General features: G+C 36.3%; 1 protein-coding gene and 4 non-coding genes across 5 annotated transcripts in view; 4 read left to right on the top strand and 1 right to left on the bottom strand.

Annotated features, from left to right (window-relative positions):
* Positions 1-14,994, top strand: part of LOC109768865 (chaperone protein dnaJ C76, chloroplastic) — a 147,497-nt gene extending 132,503 nt beyond the window's left edge. Inside the window, exon 3 of the mRNA XM_073509454.1 lies at positions 13,406-14,994. The gene's annotated coding sequence lies outside the window, so the exon portion shown is untranslated. The remainder of the gene's footprint in view (positions 1-13,405) is intronic.
* On the top strand, positions 5,988-6,061 carry TRNAP-UGG (transfer RNA proline (anticodon UGG)). The gene has a single exon. It is a non-coding gene; the product is annotated as a tRNA-Pro (tRNA).
* TRNAW-CCA (transfer RNA tryptophan (anticodon CCA)) lies at positions 6,201-6,274 on the top strand. Its single transcript has one exon. It is a non-coding gene; the product is annotated as a tRNA-Trp (tRNA).
* A 6,827-nt stretch (positions 14,995-21,821) lies between the features above and the next one.
* On the bottom strand, positions 21,822-21,894 carry TRNAF-GAA (transfer RNA phenylalanine (anticodon GAA)). The gene has a single exon. It is a non-coding gene; the product is annotated as a tRNA-Phe (tRNA).
* Positions 21,895-23,530: 1,636 nt separating this feature from the next.
* Positions 23,531-23,603, top strand: TRNAT-UGU (transfer RNA threonine (anticodon UGU)). The gene has a single exon. It is a non-coding gene; the product is annotated as a tRNA-Thr (tRNA).
* The last annotated feature ends 2,776 nt before the right edge of the window (positions 23,604-26,379 follow it).

Here is a 26,379-nt window from a genome sequence, read left to right as displayed (position 1 = left end):
AAATTCCACTTGAGCATCCAAATCTGGATCAATACCAGCAAAAACATCTCGGAACAATGTTCTAGCGCCATGCCAAATGTGTCCGAAAAAGAAGAGCAAAGCAAAGGTAGCATGACCAAAAGTGAACCAACCCCTTGGACTGCTGCGAAAAACACCATCAGATTTCAAAGTAGCCCGGTCTAATTCAAAAATTTCCCCTAATTGAGAACGCCTCGCATATTTTTTTACAGTAGCAGGATCAGAATAACTTACTCCATTAAGTTCGCCACCATAGAACTCCACCGTTACACCTACTTGTTCAACACTATATTTGGATTCTGCTCTTCTAAAAGGAACGTCTGCTCTAACAATTCCCTCCTCATCTACCAAAACAACCGGAAATGTTTCAAAAAAAGTAGGCATACGGCGTACAAAAAGCTCACGTCCTTCTTTATCTCTAAAGACGGGATGTCCTAACCATCCAACAGCTATTCCATCCCCATTGTCCATTGAGCCTGCTCTGAATAATCCCCCTTTTGCCGGATTATTACCAATATAATCATAAAAGGCTAATTTTTCGGGAATTTTAGACCAAGCTTCTGATAAACTAAGATTTTCGGCTAAACCATTGCTAACTCTTCGATATATTTCTTGCTGAAAGTATCCCTGATCCCACTGATAACGAGTAGGCCCAAATAATTCGATTGGGGTCGTTGCTGACCCATACCACATAGTTCCAGCAACTACGAAAGCTGCAAAAAAAACAGCAGCGATACTACTGGAAAGTACAGTTTCAATATTGCCCATACGTAATCCTTTATATAGACGTTGAGGCGGACGGACACTAAGATGGAATAAGCCCGCTAATATACCCAATGTACCCGCAGCAATATGATGAGAAGCTATCCCCCCCGGAACAAAAGGATCAAAACCTTCTGCACCCCACGCTGGATTTACAGCTTGTACTTTTCCAGTTAGTCCATAAGGATCGGATACCCATATCCCAGGACCATACAAACCCGTTACATGAAATGCCCCAAAGCCAAAGCAAGCCACCCCTGCAAGAAATAAATGAATTCCAAAGATCTTGGGCAAATCCAAAGAGGGTTTTCCCGTCCGCTCATCAGAGAATATTTCTAGGTCCCAATATACCCAATGCCAGATCGCTGCCAAGAAACACAAGCCAGAAAACACAATATGCGTACCTGCCACACCTTCATAACTCCAAATACCCGGATTTGTTACAGTTCCTCCTAAAATACTCCAACCACCCCACGAATCCGTTATTCCTAAACGAGTCATGAAGGGAATTACGAACATACCTTGTCTCCACATTGGATCCAGAACAGGATCAGAGGGATCAAAAACTGCTAATTCGTATAAAGCCATTGAGCCAGCCCAACCAGAAACTAGAGCTGTGTGCATTATATGCACCGCAAGCAATCGACCCGGATCATTCAATACGACAGTATGAACACGATACCAAGGCAAACCCATGGAAATACCCCTTTAGCAAAGAAAAATAGACACGATGTCGCTTTATTTTATCGCATTGAAAAAGACTATCCATATCCTATGTACCTAACCCTTCTAGGGGATTCTGTGTCAGAAAGCGCGAATATTTATTTCATTCCATTAAAAATAAGAAGCCAATTCTGTTCATAAGAAGAAAGAGAAGCAGATCTATTCTATACTCGATAAGTGCCAATATGCAATGGGTAACTTGGCCAATTTGGAAAAAACGAAGAATAGATCGCTACCCCTCTTTGTTTAGCATTCGAATCACCCATTCCTTTTTCTTTATTCAATCTGTCTTACATTCCTTATATGTATAACCTTTCAATCTACGTATTAATAGAATCTATAGTATTCATATAGAATAAGAATAAAAATTAAGACAATAAACTGCGGATTCTTTCTTTCTGTTCCATTCTTACGTTTCCATATTAAAGTGTGGTTTTCTTACTTAAATTTAATAATATTAATCTAATATGCCCATTGGTGTTCCAAAAGTACCTTACCGGATTCCTGGAGATGAAGAAGCGACTTGGGTTGACTTATACAATGTTATGTATCGAGAAAGGACACTTTTTTTAGGTCAAGAGATTCGTTGCGAGATCACGAATCATATTACAGGTCTCATGGTATATCTGAGTATAGAAGATGGAATTAGTGATATTTTTTTGTTTATAAACTCCCCAGGCGGGTGGCTAATCTCAGGAATGGCTATTTTTGATACGATGCAAACGGTGACACCAGATATATATACAACATGCCTCGGAATAGCCGCCTCCATGGCGTCCTTCATTCTGCTTGGAGGAGAACCCACCAAGCGTATAGCATTCCCTCACGCGAGGATTATGCTTCACCAACCTGCTAGTGCTTATTATCGGGCAAGGACACCAGAATTTTTACTAGAAGTAGAAGAGTTACACAAAGTTCGCGAAATGATCACAAGGGTTTATGCAGTAAGAACAGGCAAGCCTTTTTGGGTTGTATCTGAAGACATGGAAAGGGATGTTTTTATGTCAGCAGACGAAGCCAAAGCTTATGGACTTGTCGATATTGTAGGGGATGAAATGATTGACAAGCACTGCGATACTGATCCAGTGTGGTTTCCAGAAATGTTTAAGGATTGGTAGTGTCCGGATTTCTTGTAAAGTTATTTCACAGCTAAATTCGTGTTTTCCTCGATTTAATAGAAAATAGAAAGACTTCATGATGAGCAATCATCAGGTTAAGATGGATCTAAACCAATCCATTTTTTTCTATATACATACAACATGCCGACGGTTAAACAACTTATTAGAAACGCAAGACAGCCAATACGAAATGCTCGAAAAACGGCCGCGCTTAAAGGATGCCCTCAGCGTCGAGGAACATGTGCTAGGGTGTATGTGCGACTCGTTCAGATCATGACTTCAAACAAATATAAAAAAAATTGAAGTATCCATGATTAGTACCAATGAATAGGATATAGCTTCTCTATCCTAGATTTCTATGGTATATGGAATTTATGGTTTCCTTTGGTGCAAATCCAATTATCTAAATTGGAAATAAGAAGCAATTCTCCCATTGGTAGCAAATGGTTATCCATTAAGCGGAGGAAATAGTAATAAAAAGAAAAAGGCTTATGCTCCTTTATCTTAAAAGAACGGACTAACAGGGTCAGCTACTTAGCCAACTTTCATAATTAAATACCGTCACTGTATGGATAACTCTTATTGTGAAAAGAGCTATTTACTCTATAATGGATAGGTAGAGCCAAAGAATGTGGACTATACAAGTTCGCAATACCTTTTGATGAAAGAAAGGGCTCCGGTGTATAGAGAGGGCCTCACCGTTTAAAAGGGAACCATAGAAACGATGGAACCCACTATTTTTTTAGTATTATTAGAATGAATTTGTTATTTCGTATAGAAATAACTGAACGGAGTGGAATAAAAAATCGTGGTTGGGAAGGTTACTATAGCAAAAGCCATTGGAATTAATATTTTATATATCGAAATAATTAGTTTTGTTATTAATGAGAAAAAGGGTGGCTAAAAGAAGAGAAATCATTAGTTATTCATTAAGGTTAATTTGATTCAATGACCAGAGTTCCGCGAGGATATATAGCCCGGAGACGACGAACAAAAATGCGTTCATTTGCCTCAAACTTTAGAGGGGCTCATTTAAGACTTAATCGAATGATTACCCAACAGGTAAAAAGAGCTTTTGTTTCCTCTCATCGAGATAGAGGTAGGCAAAAGAGGGATTTTCGTCGTTTGTGGATCACTCGGATAAACGCAGCAACGCGGGTATATAAAGTATTCGATAGTTATAGTAAATTAATACACAACCTGTACAAGAAGAAATTGATTCTTAATCGTAAAATGCTTGCACAAGTAGCTGTATCAAATCCAAATAATCTTTACACGATTTCCAATAAAATAAAGATCATCAATTAAAGGTATAAATAAAGTAATATACTGGAATAATAAAAGATGAATTCCCGGAGAGGGAACTCCGGGAAGATACAATAAATTAAGATTAAGTGGTAGGAATCAACGAGCTGGATTACTTTCTTTATAATATATATAGGTCTGGCCCTTTCGAATTCTAATAAAACATCAACAATCGGAACTTAAGTTCCGGTTGTTGTTTCTTAAATTTTGGTTGTTGTTTCTTAAGTTTCGATTGGAATTGTACTTTTGCGTTAATTGAGGAATATGTCTATTTTTTCTGGGTCTAGAACCTGTAATTATTGAAATTGACTGGGCTTGAAATTGCTTTTCGTTCTCATAGTTACGAAACGGTAAGAAAGATAAAATACGAGCCTGTTTTATAGCAAGAGTAATTAATCGTTGTTGTTTCAAGGTTAATCTATTTATTCGTCTTGATAATATTTTTCCTTGTTCACTAATAAATCTATTAATTAAACTCATGTTTCTATAATCAATTCGATCTCCCGGGCCAATCCGGGGACGCCTACGAAAAGGTTGCTTGAATTTACGAAAAGTTTGCTTGGATTTACGAAAGGGTTGCTTGGATTTATTAAAAGTTTGCTTGGATTTACTAAAGGGTTGCTTAGATTTAAGAAAAGGTTGTTTAGATGTATACATGATTTATTCCTTATTTAAAATTTGAAAATTTGAAAATTCACTTCTTTATTTTATTAATTTAGGATCCAGAAGAAGTAGTTTTTCTTTGATCCATATCTTATTTGATTCATATTATAGTATATGAATACCCTCTATACATATGAAATAATATCTACCGGAAATCAGATGAGTTGATTTGTATTTTGTATTCTATACTATGTTTTCTTTATATATTAAATATGAAGTTCTTACTCTTTCTGTTGTTTGGAAAGATCGAACACACGATGTTCCTATTTCTTTATTTCGTGATGAGTCGTATGCTTGCGACAATAACGACAAAAAATTTTGAATTCTAATTGTCCGGGTGTATTGTGGCGATTCTTTTGAGTACTATATCTAGAAATCCCCGTCGATTCCTCATTGGCACCTTTTCGAACACAACTGATGCATTCCAAAATAACTCTGATTCTAACATCTTTTCCCTTGGCCATGAACCTCCTTTTCTTTTTGGATTGACTTAACTTAATTCTTCTACTTATTCTTTTATTCTTCTATTTTGAATCCGAAGAAGAAGAATAAAATTCATTAGAATAATTTTTTTATTCTTAAATTAAGTAATAAAAAATAGAGAAATAATTAAAGAATACAATCCTTGTCGAATTAGCAAAGATTTTGGTTCGAAATCATTTCATTTAATTAGCCAGCCCCACCTTTTCTATGCTCTGATTTCTGAGGCCTTATTTAGCTTGGGTACCCCTTTAAATTGAATTTCTATTTTCAAAAATGGGGTTTACAAAATTTTTAATGACTCTGAGGTTCAACCCAATCCATCTTTTCTTTCTTTTTCCTTCCGATACTAAAAAAAGATTGAAAAGGATCAAATTTTGTCATATCACGAAGAAATCTATCCCTCCCATAGCAATAACTAGAATTAAAAAAAAGGGAATGACAAAGCATCTGGGAATAAACGATTAATTTCTATCAATAAACCTGCTAAAGCACCAAACCATAGAGTACTTTGCACGGGTGCTACAGAGAGATATGTTTTTATATCCCGCATTGAAAATCCTCCTTCCTTGTTGGAATACATATATGATCATAAACTCTTGCCCAAGATTGTTATGCTATATATAAAATGAACCATATCGACGAAATTTTCCTATCCCTAAAAAAGAAAAAGATGACCCCTTCTTCCTATATATTAGCAAGGAAAAGTAATCCTTCTTTTATAGGCGAAATTATATTGGATTTTATATGTATATAATTCCTTAATTATATGAGACCAAAAAGAAGAAATGATACGAGGGTTCTATATATAGATAGAGAAAGAAAGAAGAAGAAAATAGAAAGAAGAAGAAAATTATGATGTGGAAAAGAAGACAGGAATTGTGTACAATGGCATTGTACAACAATTTAATTTGGAAAAGGGATGTAGCGCAGCTTGGTAGCGCGTTTGTTTTGGGTACAAAATGTCACAGGTTCAAATCCTGTCATCCCTACCTATTACTTCTTTCTTCTTTATAGGCAGTAGCGATGAGATCAATTAAAGTAAAGTGGGTATAACTTGAATTTGTGGAGACTATACGTACGTGAGATACATTAGGAATAGAAAAAGATTTTCTTTTTGAATGAATGAAAGCGCTCTTAGTTCAGTTCGGTAGAACGCGGGTCTCCAAAACCCGATGTCGTAGGTTCAAATCCTACAGAGCGTGATTCCATCTATTTTATGTCGAAGCAGAGTAAAATAACTTAACAAAATTGAATTGTAACTCCAATTTCAATTTTACCTCCTCTCTGGTCTGGAGGAGGTCAATCAAAAAAAAAATGACTCAATCAAAGATCCAACTGATCCCCACGCCTGTATTGCAAATACGCAGTCACGAATAATCCCGCTAAAGTAATAGGAATTAGGCCTAAGACGATTCCAAATAGAAAAACTTCAATCATTTCGATTTGTTTGAGGGGATAAAAAAAGAGGTACGATCTATCCCTAAATAGTACTCTAAATTATCCACGAATCTCAATGACCAAGAAAAGAATTCCTAATTAGTCTGGAAAAGAGTCGTAGAATGCCAGGAATCCCAAAGAAAGATTTTTCTTTTCTGAATTATAATTATTCAGTCAATTCAAATAAGGCGTATCTTGTTCAAGCCAATAAATAGAGCTGGGGTTATAGTTAAAGCAGCCAGTAGAAAACCAAAATAACTAGTTAAAGTAAGCATGAAAGAGTTAAATTCCATTTTTTTTACTACACTACATATGTTGGTAAAGCATTTACCTAAGTTATGGAAAATTCAGAATTCATCAGTTATTTTAGATAATACTAAAAAACAAGGTAGAGTAAGATACAGAAGTGTAAAAGAAAGTGGATTCATCAGATGATACATGAGTCCCTAATTCCGAATCAAGAGATTTGTTGTGGAATTTGTCAATTGAGTAAAGTAATAATATTAAGAACTAGATCATCTAACCCCATTGAATTTCATTTTTTCATTCAATTTTCAGGGAAATTTTTGAATAAAAGATAAATAAACAATTGAATTTGAAAAAAAAAACTTCTTTCTATTTTGGATAATTTCTTTTTCAATAGGACCCTCTTTTTGGAGTGAACGATCGAATATTCCCCTATTCCTTCTTATTTTAACTGATTGTATTCCATATGGAATAAGAGGAGAACAAAAGCATTCCACGACCTGCCAAGGGGCTGTTAAAAAAAAAGAAAGCTCTTCCTTGAATTTACTTTATTTTTATTCCTTTTTCGAACTCCAACCAAAGTAGATTCGAAGACGAGTCACTTCAATTATCCTTTTAAGTTCTATTCTATCTTCTGTCTTTCCCTATTTCATCTCGTAAAGTTCCGCGCTCACAGTTTGGTCAAGAAAGTTAGACCTAATCCAACAAACAATACAAGGATGAATTACGAATTATGAAAGGATAGATTTCACATATACTTGTCCTTGTATTGTGTCAGTATGAGAATATCCTTCCTAAATTATTTATCCAAACCTATTGATCATTAACTTAGATTTTCCCAAGATTTTGGCTGCTATTCCGAATTACTCTATTATTCCGAAGCCAATGAAAAGTAAGTAGAACCTACAAAAATGGGGTTTTCTATTGATGCCTTGAATAACATATAGCTTACCTATAGACAAAAAAAATAAAAAAGTAATTATGTTTCGGAACCAGGCAAAACCAGATTGCTGTGCCATAGGAAGGATAGCTATACTAATTCGGTATACTCAAAATACACCTTTGGTACAAAATTGACAATCTCACAAGGATGAAATATCAGTAATTTTCTATTTACTGGTCGATCCCATCTTTTACGGAATCAATTCCTTTTTTGAATGTACAAAATTTTTGGGAGTTCAGCATGTCTGGAAGCACAGGAGAACGTTCTTTTGCTGATATTATTACCAGTATTCGATACTGGGTTATTCATAGCATTACTATACCTTCCCTATTCATTGCGGGTTGGTTATTTGTCAGTACGGGTTTAGCTTATGACGTGTTTGGAAGTCCTAGGCCAAACGAGTATTTCACGGAAAGCCGACAAGGAATTCCGTTAATAACCGACCGTTTTGATTCTTTAGAACAACTCGATGAATTTAGTAGATCCTTTTAGGAGGCCCTCAATGACCATAGATCGAACCTATCCTATTTTTACAGTGCGATGGCTGGCTATTCACGGACTAGCTGTACCTACTGTTTTTTTCTTGGGATCAATATCAGCAATGCAGTTCATCCAACGATAAAACAAATTCCAACTATAGAACTATGACACAATCAAACCCGAATGAACAAAATGTTGAATTGAATCGTACCAGTCTATACTGGGGTTTATTACTCATTTTTGTACTTGCTGTTTTATTTTCCAATTACTTCTTCAATTGAGAGAAAGAAAGAGACTAATAAGAATTCTCTTATCCCATTTGGAAGGATACCATCCTTATAACTACCCATGACTGTTTTTGTCTCTAGCATGACCAATTGATAAAATGTGGAGGAAAGTAGGGGAAATGGCCGATACTACTGGAAGAATTCCTCTTTGGCTGATAGGTACTGTAGCTGGTATTGCTGTGATTGGTTTAGTAGGTGTTTTCTTTTATGGTTCATATTCTGGATTGGGTTCATCTCTATAGTAATCGGAGGGACCAGATTGTAAACATGAAAAAGTAGGAGCTTAGCGGGTCCTTACCCCCCTTTATCTGATTAGAGCGGAAAGGACCCGCGGAATTTTTACTCTTATAACGCGAATTGAATCTATTCGATTCACTCTTATGAAGCAACAAGAAAAAGAGATCACTCGAGGATCCAATATCTTATTCCACGAAGGAAGTATCCTGAAAATCCTTGATTTAGTTTCGAGTAATAAACTAATAAAACCTTAATCAAAACTATTCAACTAGCCTAAAAATAAAAAAACCTTCAATGGAAGAGTTTACTTTTTTTTTGCAAAATTTCTGTAAATTTGAAGTTGAACTTAATTAAACAAGCCAAGCAATTTGCTCACAATCACAAGAAATTTTTCCCCCGCCATATTTTCTTCCCCTCTGTTTGTCCACTACCTCGGCTAAACCTAAGCAAAAGAAAAAGAGGTCCAAGAGACAGACCCGAATAAAGAAGAAATAGTAATCTTTGACGAATTAGGAAGAAAAAGGATTCTTATTTTGATACAAGAAGAATCGGCACAAGAAAAAGCCTTTTTCTTGTGCCGAATAGACGATTAAGAAGACCTGCAATCCCTCCGAAAAGGAAGAAATTTTAATTTTATTGTTCTCGCCTTTGCCTTGGATTCTCTTCTTTTGCATGGGATATAAATAAGGAATTCCAGACATCTCATAAACAAAAAGCAGTCTAAACAAAAAAAGGATTTCCAAAATAGATCATAGATAATTCTAGCAATTGCCAATAAATCGAGGCTTTTTACCAACTTGATGGTAAGAAATCCCGGGACCTAGAAATTCATTTCGTACAATTGAACCTTTTCAAACTGTTTCTTTTTGAGAACCAAAAAAACTTGTGCCAAAATAACGGATGCGAAGAAGAACAAAAGGCCTTGGACACGTAATGGATCCTGAAGCACGATTTCTGCGTCCCCCTGACCAAAACCTCCCACATTAGGATTGCTTGTTAATGGTTGATCAAGCTTGATGGATTCCCCCTCTGAAACAAGAAGTTCTGGTCCGGGAGGTATAATATCAATCACTTGGCGTCCATCTGATGCATCAACTATGGATATTTCATACCCCCCCTTTTCTTTACGTAGTATTTTTCTTACTATACCTGTTGACGTAGCATTATAGACTGTATTGTTACTCTTGCTACCATCAGGATAGATCTGTCCTCTTCCTCGGTTTCCCCCTACATATATGGGATATTTTAAGAAATGAGCATCTTTCTTCGTAGCAGGATCAGGGGAAAGAATGGGAAAGACAATTTCACTATATTTCTTACCGGGAACAGGGCCTATCACAAGAATGTTTTTTTTATCGGGACGATAACTCTGAAAAGCAAGATTTCCTATCTTTTCTTTTAACTCAGGGGAAATACGATCGGGCGGCGCTAATTCGAATCCCTCGGGCAAAATAAGAACAGCACCTACATTCAACCCTCCCTTTTTCCATTAGCAAGAACTTGTTTCAATTGCATATCATAAGGAATTCGAAGAACTGCTTCAAATACAGTATCGGGAAGCACAGCTTGGGGAACTTCAATATCGACGGGCTTGCTAGCTAAATGGCAATTGGCACATACAATTCGTCCAGTTGCTTCTCGTGGGTTTTCATAACCCTGCTGCGCAAAAATGGGATATGCATTTGAAATAGATGTCCGAGTTATTACGTATATCATGATCGCTACAGAAATCGATCGAGTTATCTGTTCCTTTACCCAAGAAAAAGTATTTCTATTTTCCATGTCCAATCGCAGATCCCAGAATTTCTACAATAAATTAGATAGGTAGCTAAGCTAATCTAGTTCCCTATACACGAATCTGTTGTCATTCTACTGCAACAGTTGTACTGCAATGATGAATACCTTAAAGTAGGTATAAATAGAAAGAATTTTGCTAAAATGGAAAAGGGCTTTCTTTCTAAAAAAAGATGCTTGCTAATTTGATTAATATTAATATCGGGAGATCAAATGAATTTATGCTTCACTAATTGAATGATAAATGACTACAAGCGAAGGAGATAGACGATTTAAACAAAAAAAGACCCAAAATTTCAAACATGTATCTAGAATTACTGGAAAACTACAAACAAAAATAGTGAAAATAAGCTCGTTAGGAGCCCATCCAAAATCGTTGTAGACCCAACGAATTACTAGTTCCCAACCACGGGTGGAGTGAAATCCAACAAAAAAATCAGTAACTAAAAGAATAAAAAAAGCTTTTATTGAGTCATTTAAATTATAGAAGAATTCCTGAACCCAAGAATTCAAAATGACAAGTTCCTCTTTACCCAGAAAAAAAGAACCACTTAGAATAGCCAAACAGATTATATTTGTCGAGAAATGCAAAATGGTATGGAGATGATCCTCATTATTTATTTTGACCCATTGTATTATTTCCTTGTGTATTCCTGTAGGAGGTTTTTGTACATGTGTCTTTAGTTTCCCTTTTATCATCTCGTCCAAGAGAGAAAGTTCTTCTAATTCTATGAATCTTTCTAGAATCCTTTTCTCTTGAATATCAGTTAAGAGAGTTTCGGATTGCCTGGTATTCCACCAATTCTTAATCCAAAGTTCCAGACATTTGTTAAATGAGGAAGAGACCCCCCAAGGCAAAAGTCGATAAATACAAGATATAGTAAAGAAGGCAATGCTTTCTTTTTTTTTCATTTTTGATCCGTAAATGGAGTTGTTAATGAATATGCTTCATTCGCTGACTCTATTCCATTCCCTGACTCTATATGATGATATTTCTATTTCATGATATTTATATTTCTTTGAAGCAAAAACTATATAGGTTTGATACCCTGTATCTATTCTTCTTTTTTGTATATTAGTTAGTAGTGGAATTTCAGTGCATTGGGTTCTTTCTTAGATCTAGATGGAATGAAATAGTGAAATAGAATAAAAAAAAGCCCTTTCGGATGAAAAAAGAAGAATAGTATGCGATATATCTCACTTGGATAAAAAAAATTAAAAGCAAATTTCTCTTATCCTTGTTTGTTCCTTCCTTTAGATAAATACTTAAAAATCCCCTTACAATAACAAATCCAATTTAGAAGGGACTTCCTCCCCGTGTTGAGAAAACTTTTCTTCTTCCAATTCTTCTTTTCTTCATTCAACTCAGTTCAAAAAAGATACCTCAAAATACTTCAATTGGTACGCGCAAGAAATAGGCCAATTCGGCAGCTTTTTGTTCAATTTCTCGTGGAGTAAAAAATTGATCATCAGTACGAGTCAAGGGAATGATCCCCTGGCCCCGGATTTCCATATAAAGAATACGACGAGGATAAAGACCCTCTTTAACCTGAATTCTAATTGATTGGATATCCCGCATAAGGAATCGAAGGAAGACGCGACGTTTTATTCCAGGGAATCCCCAACGAAAAATGCACACTATTCCCTCTTTTCTATCGAATCGGTCATAACCACTACCTACATTCCACAAAATAGTACACCACAAGTAGGAGCTAATGAATAGGCCTGCGATTCCGTAGAAAGACATCACGACCCCCTGCGGAAAAAAAAGAATTTCTTGAGATGGAAGTATAGATATAATATTCTTACCAAGATAACTGGAAATCCCAACCGATAAGAATCCTAGTGAACCTAGAAAAAGAATACAGGCCCAGAAAAAATTACCCCTTTTTCGAGAACCTTTTAGAAGTTCTACCCATATGTGTTCTGATCGCCAATTCATATTAGATATACTAAATCCAGCAGCGGTCGATTGAAATTGAGAGAATAAGCTAAATAATTTTGACTTTACTTTTTTTGATTCTGAAATCGCCTTCAGCAACTAGTACTCCTGTGAAATAATAGGTTAGATACATTGACTTTCTATTCAAAAAATATTCGTTGATTCAATTAAAATAAATAAAATAAAACTCGCTATACCTGGCTCTGCATATTCATGCATTTATGCTCGTAGCCTATATCCGCATCCATAACCGTTTTTCATTTGTGTGTAGAAAGTGTGTGTAGAAAAAGCCACATACCCTACCATATTATATTACTTACACTAAAAAATACTAGACAATCTTATTTTTTTGCACATAAAGAAATAAAGAAGTCATTGCAATTGCCGGAAATACTAAGCCTACTAAAGGCACGAAAATAGATGGTAAGTTTAAATCCGTCATGGAATAGGTGTCTCAATTCAAATTTACTATTTCTATCTAGTCGAAAAATATCTTAAGATTCTTATGATATAATTAAGTATATCTATTATAAGGAATATTGACTATTGTATTGTATTTTTTATTTTTAGTTTGAAAAATATTCTGTAAAAAAAATGAAAGGATAATAAGAAAATTCCAAAAAAGGAGAACTAATTAAAAAGATTTTATTTTAATTTTCCCATCCTCATGGCCTTTCTATCTTTCTAATCTAATTTGAAATTGGATTCAAAAGAAAGCGGTTAGAATTTACTTCCTGCATACATACTTCTCTAGAAGCGCATACAATTGATAATACTATATTTTATTATTTTATTATTTTATTTGTATTTCTTTATTGTATTATACCTTAATATATATATTCTAGATATATAGAATAGACGAATCTCGATTTGTCAAGTCTCATGATCATATCATGATCTATTTTTATTCGGCTCAATCTTTTTTTTTCTAAAAAAGATTGAGCCGAGTTTAATTGCAATCAATTAGAAGAATAAAGAAGAATTACTGCATTTCATAACTGATTTTTTTCTCTTTTTATTTCGTTTCTTTTTTATTTATACCTTCTTTATCTTTAGTTTTATCTAGTTAATCAATAGTATCTACCGGCTCGAACTCGAATTTGATCGCCTTCCATACTTCACAAGCTGCGGCTAGTTCAGGACTCCATTTGCAAGCTGCTCGGATAATTTCATTACCTTCGCGAGCAAGATCGCGCCCTTCGTTACGAGCTTGTACACAGGCTTCTAAAGCCACTCGATTAGCTGCTGCACCAGGTGCATTTCCCCAAGGATGTCCTAAAGTTCCTCCACCAAATTGTAATACAGAATCGTCCCCAAAGATTTCGGTCAGAGCTGGCATATGCCAAACATGAATACCACCTGAAGCTACCGGTATAACACCTGGCATGGATACCCAGTCCTGAGTGAAAAAGATACCGCGAGCACGATCTTTTTCAATAAAATCATCGCGCAATAAATCAACAAAACCTAAAGTCATTTCGCGTTCCCCTTCTAACTTACCTACTACTGTACCGGAGTGGATATGATCTCCCCCAGACATACGCAATGCTTTAGCTAATACACGGAAATGCATACCATGATTTTTCTGTCTATCAATAACTGCATGCATTGCACGGTGAATGTGAAGAAGTAGGCCATTGTCGCGGCAATAATGAGCCAAAGTAGTATTTGCGGTGAATCCCCCAGTTAAGTAGTCATGCATTACAATAGGAACCCCTAATTCTCTTGCAAATACAGCTCTCTTAATCATTTCTTCACATGTACCCGCAGTCGCATTCAAGTAATGCCCCTTGATTTCACCGGTTTCGGCCTGTGATTTATAAATAGCTTCGGCACAAAAGACAAAACGGTCTCTCCAGCGCATAAATGGTTGTGAGTTTACGTTTTCATCATCTTTGGTAAAATCAAGTCCACCACGTAGACACTCATAACACGCTCTACCATAATTTTTTGCGGATAATCCCAATTTTGGTTTAATAGTACATCCCAATAAAGGACGACCATACTTGTTCAACTTATCTCTTTCAACTTGGATACCATGAGGCGGGCCTTGGAAAGTTTTTGAATAAGTAGGGGGAATTCGTAGATCCTCCAAACGTAGAGCACGTAGGGCTTTGAAACCAAATACGTTACCTACAATGGAAGTAAACATGTTAGTAACGGAACCCTCTTCAAATAGGTCTAATGGATAAGCTACATAACAGATCCATTGGTTGTCTTCCCCAGCAACAGGCTCGATGTGATAGCATCGTCCTTTGTAACGATCAAGACTGGTAAGTCCATCAGTCCAAACAGTTGTCCATGTACCAGTAGAAGATTCGGCAGCTACTGCAGCCCCTGCTTCTTCGGGCGGAACCCCAGGCTGAGGACTTACTCGGAATGCTGCCAAGATATCAGTATCCTTAGTTTCATACTCTGGGGTGTAGTAAGTCAATTTATAATCTTTAACACCAGCTTGAAATCCAACACCTGCTTTAGTTTCTGTTTGTGGTGACATAAGTCCCTCCCTATAACTCTTGAATTAAGAATTCTCACAATAACAGGGTCTACTCGATGTTAATTAGGCGTAAATGAAACTTTAGAAAAAATCTCGTAAAACAAAAAAAAGGATATTCAATTAATATAATATCAACTCATTAAAGAAAATTGAGGGCATGCTTAGGTTAATGAATATGTTTCATTCATATATAATGCGTACACCCTGTGTATGTTCTATCCTATAGGAATTCCACTATAGGAATTCGATAGGAATTGAGTTGTTGTTATGGTAAGTTAACACGGTTCGTTATTAAACCATGGATTTGATTTACCAAATCCATAATTATTGTATACTCTTTGATAGATATAGCGCAACCCAAATTAATTCCTAATCCTTATTTTACAAGTTCTTAATAGTTCTCTTTTCTTATTTTGAATGCAAATACCTAACTAAATACTAATAAAATTCTTTGTTGACAGCAATCTATGCTTCACAGTAGTATATATTTTGTATATCGAAGTCCTAGATAGGAAAGTAGAGTAGGCACAGATCCTCCACAAAAGGCACAATGTATGTATATGAAAAAAAGATTGATTGAACTTTCCAACGGACTCATTCCATGAGTAAACGATTGAATGGGATTCGCTTGGGCAACGAAATCAAGTCCTGGTCCCCTTTTCTCTCTTATTGAATTAACTAATTCATTTCCTTTTTACTTTTGGATTTTTTTGATTTGATTTGGCATTATTCAACAATAAAAAAAGAAAAATTTCGACAAATTCCTTTTTTTTAATTATGTGATAATTATGAGAACCAATCCTACTACTTCTCCTCCCGGGGTTTCCACAATTGAAGAAAAAAGTACAGGTCGTATCGATCAAATTATTGGACCCGTGCTGGATGTCACTTTTCCCCCAGGCAAGTTACCTTATATTTATAACGCTTTGGTAGTCCAGAGTAGAGACACTGCCGATAAGCAAATTAATGTGACTTGTGAGGTACAACAATTATTAGGAAATAATCGAGTTAGAGCTGTAGCTATGAGTGCTACGGACGGGTTGATGAGAGGAATGGAAGTGATTGACACGGGAGCTCCTCTCAGTGTTCCGGTCGGTGGAGCTACTCTTGGACGAATTTTCAACGTTCTTGGGGAGCCTGTTGACAATTTGGGTCCTGTAGATAGTAGTGCAACGTTCCCTATTCATAGATCTGCGCCTGCCTTTATCGAGTTAGATACGAAATTATCCATCTTTGAAACAGGTATTAAGGTCGTCGATCTTTTAGCTCCTTATCGACGTGGAGGAAAAATAGGACTATTTGGGGGGGCTGGAGTAGGTAAAACAGTACTGATCATGGAATTAATCAATAACATTGCTAAAGCTCATGGGGGCGTATCCGTATTCGGTGGAGTAGGGGAACGGACTCGTGAAGGAAATGATCTTTATATGGAAATGAAGGAATCCGGAGTAATTAATGAAAAAAATATTGAGGAATCAAAGGTAGCTCTAGTCTATGGCCAAATGAATGAACCACCGGGAGCTCGTATGAGAGTTGGTTTAACTGCCCTAACTATGGCGGAATATTTCCGAGATGTTAATAAGCAAGACATGCTTTTATTTATCGATAATATCTTTCGTTTTGTTCAAGCAGGATCAGAGGTATCCGCTTTATTAGGGAGAATGACCTCCGCAGTGGGTTATCAACCTACTCTTAGTACAGAAATGGATTCTTTGCAAGAAAGAATTGCTTCTACTAAAAAGGGATCTATAACTTCGATTCAAGCAGTTTATGTACCTGCAGACGATTTGACCGACCCTGCCCCTGCCACAACATTTGCACATTTGGATGCTACTACCGTACTTTCCAGAGGATTAGCTTCCAAGGGTATTTATCCAGCAGTAGATCCTTTAGATTCAACCTCGACTATGTTACAGCCTCGGATCGTTGGCAACGAACATTATGAAACTGCGCAAAGAGTTAAGGAAACTTTACAACGTTACAAAGAACTTCAGGACATTATCGCAATTCTTGGCTTGGATGAATTATCGGAAGAGGATCGTTTAACTGTAGCAAGAGCAAGAAAAATTGAGCGTTTCTTATCACAACCGTTCTTTGTGGCAGAAGTTTTTACTGGTTCTCCAGGAAAGTATGTTGCTCTTGCGGAAACTATTAGGGGATTTCAACTAATCCTTTCCGGAGAATTAGACGGCCTACCTGAACAGGCTTTTTATTTGGTGGGTAACATCGATGAAGCTAGCACGAAAGCTATAACCTTAGAAGAGGAGAACAAATCGAAGAAATGAAATTAAATCTTTATGTACTGACTCCTAAGCGAATTATTTGGGATTGTGAAGTGAAAGAAATCATTTTATCCACTAATAGTGGCCAAATTGGCGTATTACCAAACCACGCCCCCATTAACACAGCAGTAGATATGGGTCCTTTGAGAATACGCCTCCTCAACGACCAATGGTTAACAGCGGTTCTGTGGAGCGGTTTTGCGAGAATAGTTAATAATGAGATCATCATTTTAGGAAATGATGCGGAACTGGGTAGTGATATTGATCCGGAAGAAGCTCAAAAGGCACTTGAAATAGCCGAAGCTAACTTGAGTAAAGCTGAGGGTACGAAAGATTTGGTTGAAGCGAAGCTCGCTCTCAGACGAGCTAGGATACGAATCGAGGCTGTCAATTGGATTCCCCCATCCAATTGAAGACAACCCAGTGGTTTATAGTTGATACAAAGAAAAAGGGAAGAGGGGTAGAAAAAGTTATTAGATAGTGAAGCGAAGTAAGTCCAATGCTATCTAGTAATTTTTCTACCTACTTACCTACTATTGGATTTGAACCAATGACTCCCGCCGTATGAAAGCAATACTCTAACCACTGAGTTAAGTAGGCAATTTATCACCACAAAGGAAGACCCATTACTTCGATCGATTATATATTGAATCCCTTTTCTAAGCAATACCGCTCTGTTATTGCTCTGTTATATACTAAATACTAAACTAAATACTAAACAGATACAGATCAAAGGGGTATCCTCTGGCATTAGAAAATATTCATCTTGACAAGAAATTATCTATATGTTAAGATATCTCTGATAAGGGCTATAGCTCAGTTCGGTAGAGCAACTCGTTTACACGTGCGCCAATGCTTTTCAAAGGAGCTTATTATGCAATGAACATAATCGATCTTATTGCAAAATCAATGTCTTACTTCATAGATTCGAGAGAATAGGAGAACAGTAGCCTGACAAACAGTCGGTTCAGTCCGATTCAGGTGCCTAATCAAATAGAACCCTTATGGATTTGCTAGTTGATAAGGTAAATATCCAGCCCACTAAATGCTAGGCGTAATGAGGATAAGGGCCTCCAAAAAACTTCTTTTCGTTCTATGAACTTTAAGGTGTATGAAGTCTCATAGTTAACTCTTGAAGTGGAACGATAGAGACTCCATTTCACTTAGGTTGATTTAATTTAGACCGGAGGCAGACCTAAGTCAAGGTAATCCTCCTTTGAAACACTTTGGTATTGCTCCTAGATAGATCATAATACAAAAAATCAATCAGAGCACAGGGAGCCATCTCATTATCTTTCCGTAAAGAAAAACTATGGTGGACTAACTGATCTTTAAATCAGTTTATGAAAGAGCCCAATGCAAAAAAATGCATGTTGGGTCTTTGAAACAGTTCAAATCATTTCGATAATAATCCGTTTGATCTGTTTTACCGAGAAGGTCTACGGTTCGAATCCGTATAGCCCTAATATGCCCTTTTTAGATTTTAGGATCTCTATCCTATGTTTTCTTTAGTTTAGTATAGTTTTCATTTTCTCATTAGTATTTGTTTATAGACTGGATAGGCGCCTGCGACATAGAATAGAGATAAAAGCATTACCAAAGGCTCATTCATCGAAAATCAAAATCATACAGACAGGAAAAGAAAAACGAATTTCTATCAAATCAATAGAAGAAAGGATCCTTTCCCTGATTTGAATCCCGTCCTCCTTCAAATAGGATATCTCTAGACTTCCCTATAATAACTGCAATGATTTTATCCATTTTGCGAATTCCTACTTTGTTTTAAGTATATTTACTACTTTGTTTATAGATACATTATGTAAATTGATCAACTTTAAATAGAAAAAATAAAGTAAAGAGTAAATAAGAAAACAGAATATTCTGTCTCATAGTTCTGAAATAGAGTTCTTTATTTTTATTTTATAGTATTACTTCTCATTAATTATACTGCATAGATTAGTCCTACTATCTTAATTAGTTTCTAATTTAGTAGTATTCTCATTTTTATTTAATAGTCTCTTATTATTTTATTATTAAATATTAAATAAAGGATAGAGCTATTCTTTTTTCTAGAGATTCTAGAGAAAGCGAGACAAAGTGAAACGAGAAAGTTTTCTTTATATAAGAATTAGATCTACATACACCATATCTAAATAGAATGGAAATCCAAAAGAAAGGGAGTTGGGATTCCATTGGATGAATCTTTAAAGAAGATGCAGCACAGAGGAAACAAAGGCTAAACTAAGCGCTTTTGTTTGAACAAAAAAGATTCTTGTTTCACCGAGGAAAAGAGAGAAGTTCTGGATAAATTGACAATGCTGAATTGAATTGACTAATTTAAGTTCCGCCTATTCCACATTAATGGGAGTACATTATGTTTCTGCTTCTCGAATATGATATTTTTTGGACATTTCTAATAATAGCAAGCCTTATTCCTATTTTGGCATTTTCGATTTCAGGACTTTTAGCCCCGGTTAGTGAAGGACCAGAGAAGCTTTCTAGTTATGAATCGGGTATAGAACCCATGGGAGGGGCTTGGGTACAATTCCGAATACGCTATTATATGTTTGAGCTCGTTTTTGTTGTTTTTGATGTGGAAACCGTCTTTCTATACCCTTGGGCAATGAGTTTCGACGTATTGGGTGTATCCGTTTTTATCGAAGCTTTGATTTTCGTGCTTATTAGTTGTTGGTTTAGTTTATGCATGGCGAAAAGGAGCCTTGGAATGGTCTTAACTGAATATTTAGACAAAAAAAAAGAAGGAAAAGATTCTATTGAGACAGTTATGAATTTGATTGAGTTTCCCTTACTTGACCAAACAAGTTCCAATTCTGTTATTTCAACTACACCAAATGATCTTTCGAATTGGTCAAGACTCTCTAGTTTATGGCCCCTTCTATACGGTACCAGTTGTTGTTTCATTGAATTTGCTTCATTAATAGGCTCACGATTCGACTTTGATCGTTATGGATTGGTACCAAGATCAAGTCCTAGGCAAGCAGACCTAATTTTAACAGCCGGTACGGTAACAATGAAAATGGCTCCCTCTTTAGTGAGATTATACGAGCAAATGCCTGAACCAAAATACGTCATTGCTATGGGAGCCTGTACTATTACAGGGGGAATGTTCAGTACGGATTCCTATAGTACTGTTCGGGGAGTTGATAAGTTAATTCCTGTGGATGTCTACTTGCCGGGCTGCCCACCTAAACCGGAGGCAGTTATAGATGCCCTAACAAAACTTCGTAAGAAGATATCGCGAGAAATAGTTGAGGATCGAACTCTATCTCAAAATAAAAATAGATGTTTTACTACCAGTCACAAGCTTTATGTTAGGCGCAGTACTCATACAGGAACTTATGAGCAAGAATTGCTCTATCAATCACCATCTACATTAGATATATCTTCTGAAACTTTTTTCAAATCCAAAAGTTCAGTACCTTCCTACAAATTAGTGAATTAGGAGAGGGGCTCTTTTGTGTAGAAAAATAAAAAGCAGGGCAATCTTTCAAACTTGCATCCGAAATGTGAAATATTTATACAAAGAGGGAGAGATGAAGACAATGCAGCAGGGTTGGTTATCTAATTGGCTAGTCAAACATGAGGTGGTTCATAGATCTTTGGGCTTTGATCACCGAGGAATAGAGACTTTACAAATAAAAGCAGGGGATTGGGATTCCATTGCTGTCATTTTATATGTATATGGTTACAATTATTTACGCTCCCAATGTGCTTATGATGTAGCACCCGGTGGATCTTTAGCTAGCGTGTATCATCTTACGAGAATACAATATGGTATAGATAATCCAGAAGAAGTCTGCATAAAAGTCTTTGCCCAAAAGGATAATCCTAGAATTCCGTCTGTCTTCTGGATTTGGAGAAGTGCCGATTTTCAAGAACGCGAATCTTATGATATGGTGGGAATCTCTTATGATAATCATCCGCGCCTTAAACGTATCCTAATGCCTGAAAGTTGGATAGGCTGGCCCTTACGTAAGGATTATATAACCCCCAATTTTTATGAAATACAAGATGCTCATTGAATGATAAGAAATTCATGCTCACTTATACAACACAACTCCAGATTTTATTCAAGTCAAGGAATATTTTTAGGTTCTTTTCCTAGATGAAACGGAATACCTATTTATAATTAATTCCTAATTATACAAAAGCATTCCAGATAGACTGAGCAAAAAAAGGGTTTCATTTGGATTCCCCTATTTTGAAAATCGCATATTAATTTCCTTCATATGAACAGAAAAATAGAATGACTCAAAGAAGTTCTCTACCAGGAACTTTGTACCGCGCACATTACTTAGCACAACTAGGAAAATAAGATAAGATAAAGATAAGCAAGACTAAAAAAATATTCGTCGGAATAGCGGAATACAAAATTAAGAAACGCAAAAAAATAAAGGGGAATCTGACCCCCTTCTTTATCATAAAGAAAAGATATATTTTAAAACTTCTTTAAAAAGAAGTGCCTCTATATTTATATTATAGATTTATCCACTTAGATGAATAAATATTATTAATGAATATGTATCACAATCCATCTCGAGGTATTTGGATCAATACCTATTCGGTGGATCTTTTTTTTTCTCTGCCAGGAACCAGATTTGAACTGGTGACACGAGGATTTTCAGTCCTCTGCTCTACCAACTGAGCTATCCTGACCTTTTCTTGTGCATCATCCTAGTAGAGTATTTGTATCTATGTCAATTAAAAGGACTAAAAATTAATTAAAGTATTTCAAATTTTAAATTTGAAAATGGGGGGGTAGTCCTATGCATTGTGCATGGTTTACTTAAATAAAACTTAAAAATAGAGTGAATAACCAAGATTTCTTGCCGATACTCTAATAAAAAAGAAATCTATTCAATGAATAGGATAAGATCCATTGAGTTCTCTTCGCATTCCTTTGTGAAAGAGTAGAATGAGAAAGCTAATGAATCTTAAACCCATTGCATTGATAAAAAGAAAAAAAAGAGGATAAATAATAATAATATAGTATAGTTAGGGAATAAAAGAGGATTTGGGGATAGAGGGACTTGAACCCTCACAACTTATAAAGTCGACGGATTTTCCTTTTACTAGAAATTTCATTGTTGTCAGTATTGACATGTAGAATGGGACTCTCTCTTTGTCCTCGTCCGATTAATCCACTTTTTTAAAGATCTCGAAAACTTTGAATTTGAATTGAAGAATTTGATTATTCAATATTCGATTGGAGTGGATTCACAATAATGAAAAAAAAATTATGATATGAGTTTTTTATTTCATAATCATTATCATTTCTAATTTCATTTTTAAAAAAGATAAAGAACCTATATTAGAATTATAATATAATATGAGTTCTGTGATTAATCGTTTGCTATGTCAGTATCTATACGTGTTTATTAAATGTATAAGGTATAAAACCCCTCTTTCTCTAATTTAGAATTAGAAGGAATTCCACTAACAACACAACGTAATTAACTCGATTCGTTAGAACAGCTTCCATTGAGTCTCTGCACCTATCCTTTTCCTTTGTATTCTAGTTCGAGAACCCCTTGTTTTCTCAAAACACGGATTTGGCTCAGGATTGCCCTTTTTTAATTCCAGGGTTTCTCTGAATTTGGAAGTTACCACTTAGCAGGTTTCCATACCAAGGCTCAATACAATCAAGTCCGTAGCGTCTACCGATTTCGCCATATCCCCATTTCCCTCTTCTTTGAGACCAGGATTCCTTGTGTAATTTCATCCATCTCTTAGTTTTTTTTTGAATCATTGAGTTCATCACTCAACGTAGTCTAGCAGTTCAGTTCGACTCTATTTGAGAGACCTCGCTTGCTTATTGCAATTCAGAATTGAATTGATTCTATCCTTGATGTATTTGCAATTCAATCCGAATCAATATATCCAAAAGTTTTTATCTCCCCCACCTCCCGTCTTACTTTTTTATAGTATTCAAAATTATACTATAACGCTTGATATTTATTCTTTTTTTCTAATCAGAATTAGCAATTTTATTTACTCTGACTCTATGTTCCCCTTAGTGAAATATTAATCCTCAAATTATTAACAAATAATAAAGTCTATAATGATCAAATGAAAATACCAATAAATTCTATAATTTTATTTTTTAATATCCTATAGTTAAGCATATCAAGCTAACTTTATCTTTAAGAAGTTTTAGTATTTTTTTATTTTTATAAGTATAACTTCAAATTTAGAACTAGTTAATAGCTAAGATTAATAACTAATATCTGAGATTTTACGGATTTCCTATACTATACCTATTTCTATTTGTTACACTATTTCCGTTATGTAAGCCCACTTAGCTCAGAGGTTAGAGCATCGCATTTGTAATGCGAGGGTCATCGGTTCAAATCCGATAGTCGGCTTTTTTTTTTCTCTATCGATGTTCTACGAACAAGAATCTCTTTTTTTCCGAATTAAATGGAGAATCCAGGATCTTTTATGTTTTTTACCTTACAATTTTGCTAGATACAAAACAATAAAATAAATAATATATATATATACAAAAAATAAAGATTTTGATGAAATTCCATTTTTTTGGGTACTTTAGTTGATTTTACTCTGTTTATCCTGTAGTTTAATTCAGTTTTAATTTCGATGTATTCTGTAATGTAAATACAATGAAATTAATTGTGTAAAATGAAATTTCAATAAAATAAAAAAAGGAGTCTTCATGTCCCGTTATCGAGGACCTCGTTTAAAAAAAATACGCCGTCTGGGAGCTTTACCAGGACTCACTAGAAAAACACCTAAATCCGGAAGTAATCTTAAAAAAAAATTCAATTCTGGGAAAAAGGAGCAATATCGTATTCGTCTTCAAGAAAAACAGAAATTGCGTTTTCATTATGGTCTGACAGAACGACAATTACTTAGATATGTACATATCGCTGGAAAAGCAAAAAGGTCAACAGGCCAGGTTTTACTACAATTACTTGAAATGCGTTTGGATAATATCCTTTTTCGATTGGGTATGGCTTCAACCATTCCTGGGGCCCGCCAATTAGTCAACCATAGACATATTTTAGTTAATGGTCGTATAGTCAATATACCAAGTTTTCGTTGCAAACCCCGAGATATTATTACTACGAAAGATAACCAAAGATCAAAAGGTCTGGTTCAAAATTATATTGCTTCATCGGACCCAGGTGTACGTGCGTGGGATGAGCACGGACAGGAAGAATTTGACCTAAAGGCGTTGCTGTTTGTGACCATCAATGATTGGCCTGCTCTCAGTAACCTTTCAGGACAGACAAACAAGGGATACCGTGCATGCACGCACTGTTTGGATGATACGGACAGTATATATTTGGATAATTGTAGGAAGAATGTGTACCTGGGACATCGTCGATTTCTTCCGAGCAGGCATCCCGTAAGAAAGAAAGGCAAGCATTTCAAAGGTGAGGCGGATCACCGGACAAAGCCTCGCCACCGTACTGGTGCTGATGTACATGATTTGGTCAAGGATTTGAAGGTAGTCTTTGGAAAGGGTCCTGGCGGACAACCTGTTCCGAATGACGCTGACGGACGCGCACCCATGTGGAAGAAGAAATCTATATTTTGGGATGTGCCCTATTGGAAAGAGCTAGAGGTCCGCTCCGCAATCGACGTGATGCACGTGACGAAGAATCTTTGCGTGACCCTGCTTGGCTTCTTGGGCGTGTATGGGAAGACAAAAGATACACCTGAGGCACGGGAGGACCAGCAACGTATGCACGGAAAAGATGGCATACACCAGGGTCATGCCAGCTATGCTCTTACCAAAGAAGAGAAGGAAATCTTCTTTGAATTCCTGCTTAGTATGAAGGTACCATCTGGCTTCTCGTCGATTATAAAGGGAATAATAAATATGGCAGAGAAAAAGTTCCAGAACCTAAAGTCTCATGAATGCCACGTGATTATGACGCAACTGCTTCCGGTTGCATTGAGGGGGCTTCTACCGGAAAACGTTCGATTAGCCATTGTGAAGCTATGTGCATTCCTCAATGCAATCTCTCAGAAGGTAATCGATCCAGAAATCATACCAAGGTTAGAGAATGATTTGGTGCAATGTCTTGTTAGTTTCGAGTTGGTGTTCCCACCATCCTTCTTCAACATCATGACGCACGTCCTAGTTCACCTATGCGAAGAGATTAACGTATTGGGTCCTGTATTTATACACAATATGTTCCCCTTTGAGAGGTTCATGGGAGTCTTAAAGAAATATGTTCATAACCGTGCTAGGCCAGAAGGAAGCATCTCCAAGGGCCATGAAAATGAGGAGGTCATTGAGTTTTGTATTGACTTTATTCCTGACCTTAAGCCGATTGGTGTTCCTGAATCGTGGCATAAGGGCATACTGGATGGAAAAGGCACGCTAGGAGGGAAGCAAAAAATATGTATGGATGGACATTCTCTCACTGAAGCACACTACACAGTTCTACAGAATTCCGCCTTGGTGGCTCCGTATATGGACGAACACAAGAATTTTTTACGCTCCAAACACCCGGAGCGGTCTGATGACTGGATTACACGTGAACAAACGAGGACTTTTGCCAGCTGGTTGCAGACACGTACCATGCATGACGCCTCTATTGAAGATGACCTGTACTCGTTGTCCCAGTTACCATCTTCGAATATAATGACTTTCAAAGGGTACGAGATAAATGGGAATACATTTTACACGATCGCCCAAGATAAGAAGAGCACCAACCAAAACAGTGGTGTCCGCTTTGATGCAGCAACCAAGACGGGAAAGGAAACATATTATGGTTACATAGAGGACATACGGGAACTTGACTATGGACGTGGTTTGAAGGTCCCTTTGTTTCGGTGCAAATGGGTCAATATGACACGAGGCGGGGTAACGGAAGACCCGCAGTACGGAATGACAACAGTGGATCTCAACAATCTTGCGTATGCAGATGAACCATTCGTCCTAGCCAATGATGTGGCACAGGTTTTCTATGTGAAGGACATGTCTACCAAGCCGAGAAAAAGAAAATCTAAGGAAGCGAATGCATCATACGATGAGCCAAAGCGCCACATACTTCTTTCTTGGAAGAGAAACATCGTGGGAGTGGATGACAAGACAGACATGTCAGAAGATTATGAAAATTTTGATGCAATTGATCCATTCACAGTGAATATTGACCCGAGCATCCA

This window comes from Aegilops tauschii, chromosome 2 (assembly GCF_002575655.3).
Source record: "Aegilops tauschii subsp. strangulata cultivar AL8/78 chromosome 2, Aet v6.0, whole genome shotgun sequence".
NCBI lineage: Eukaryota > Viridiplantae > Streptophyta > Magnoliopsida > Poales > Poaceae > Aegilops > Aegilops tauschii.
This window is presented reverse-complemented; position numbering and strand designations above follow the sequence as displayed.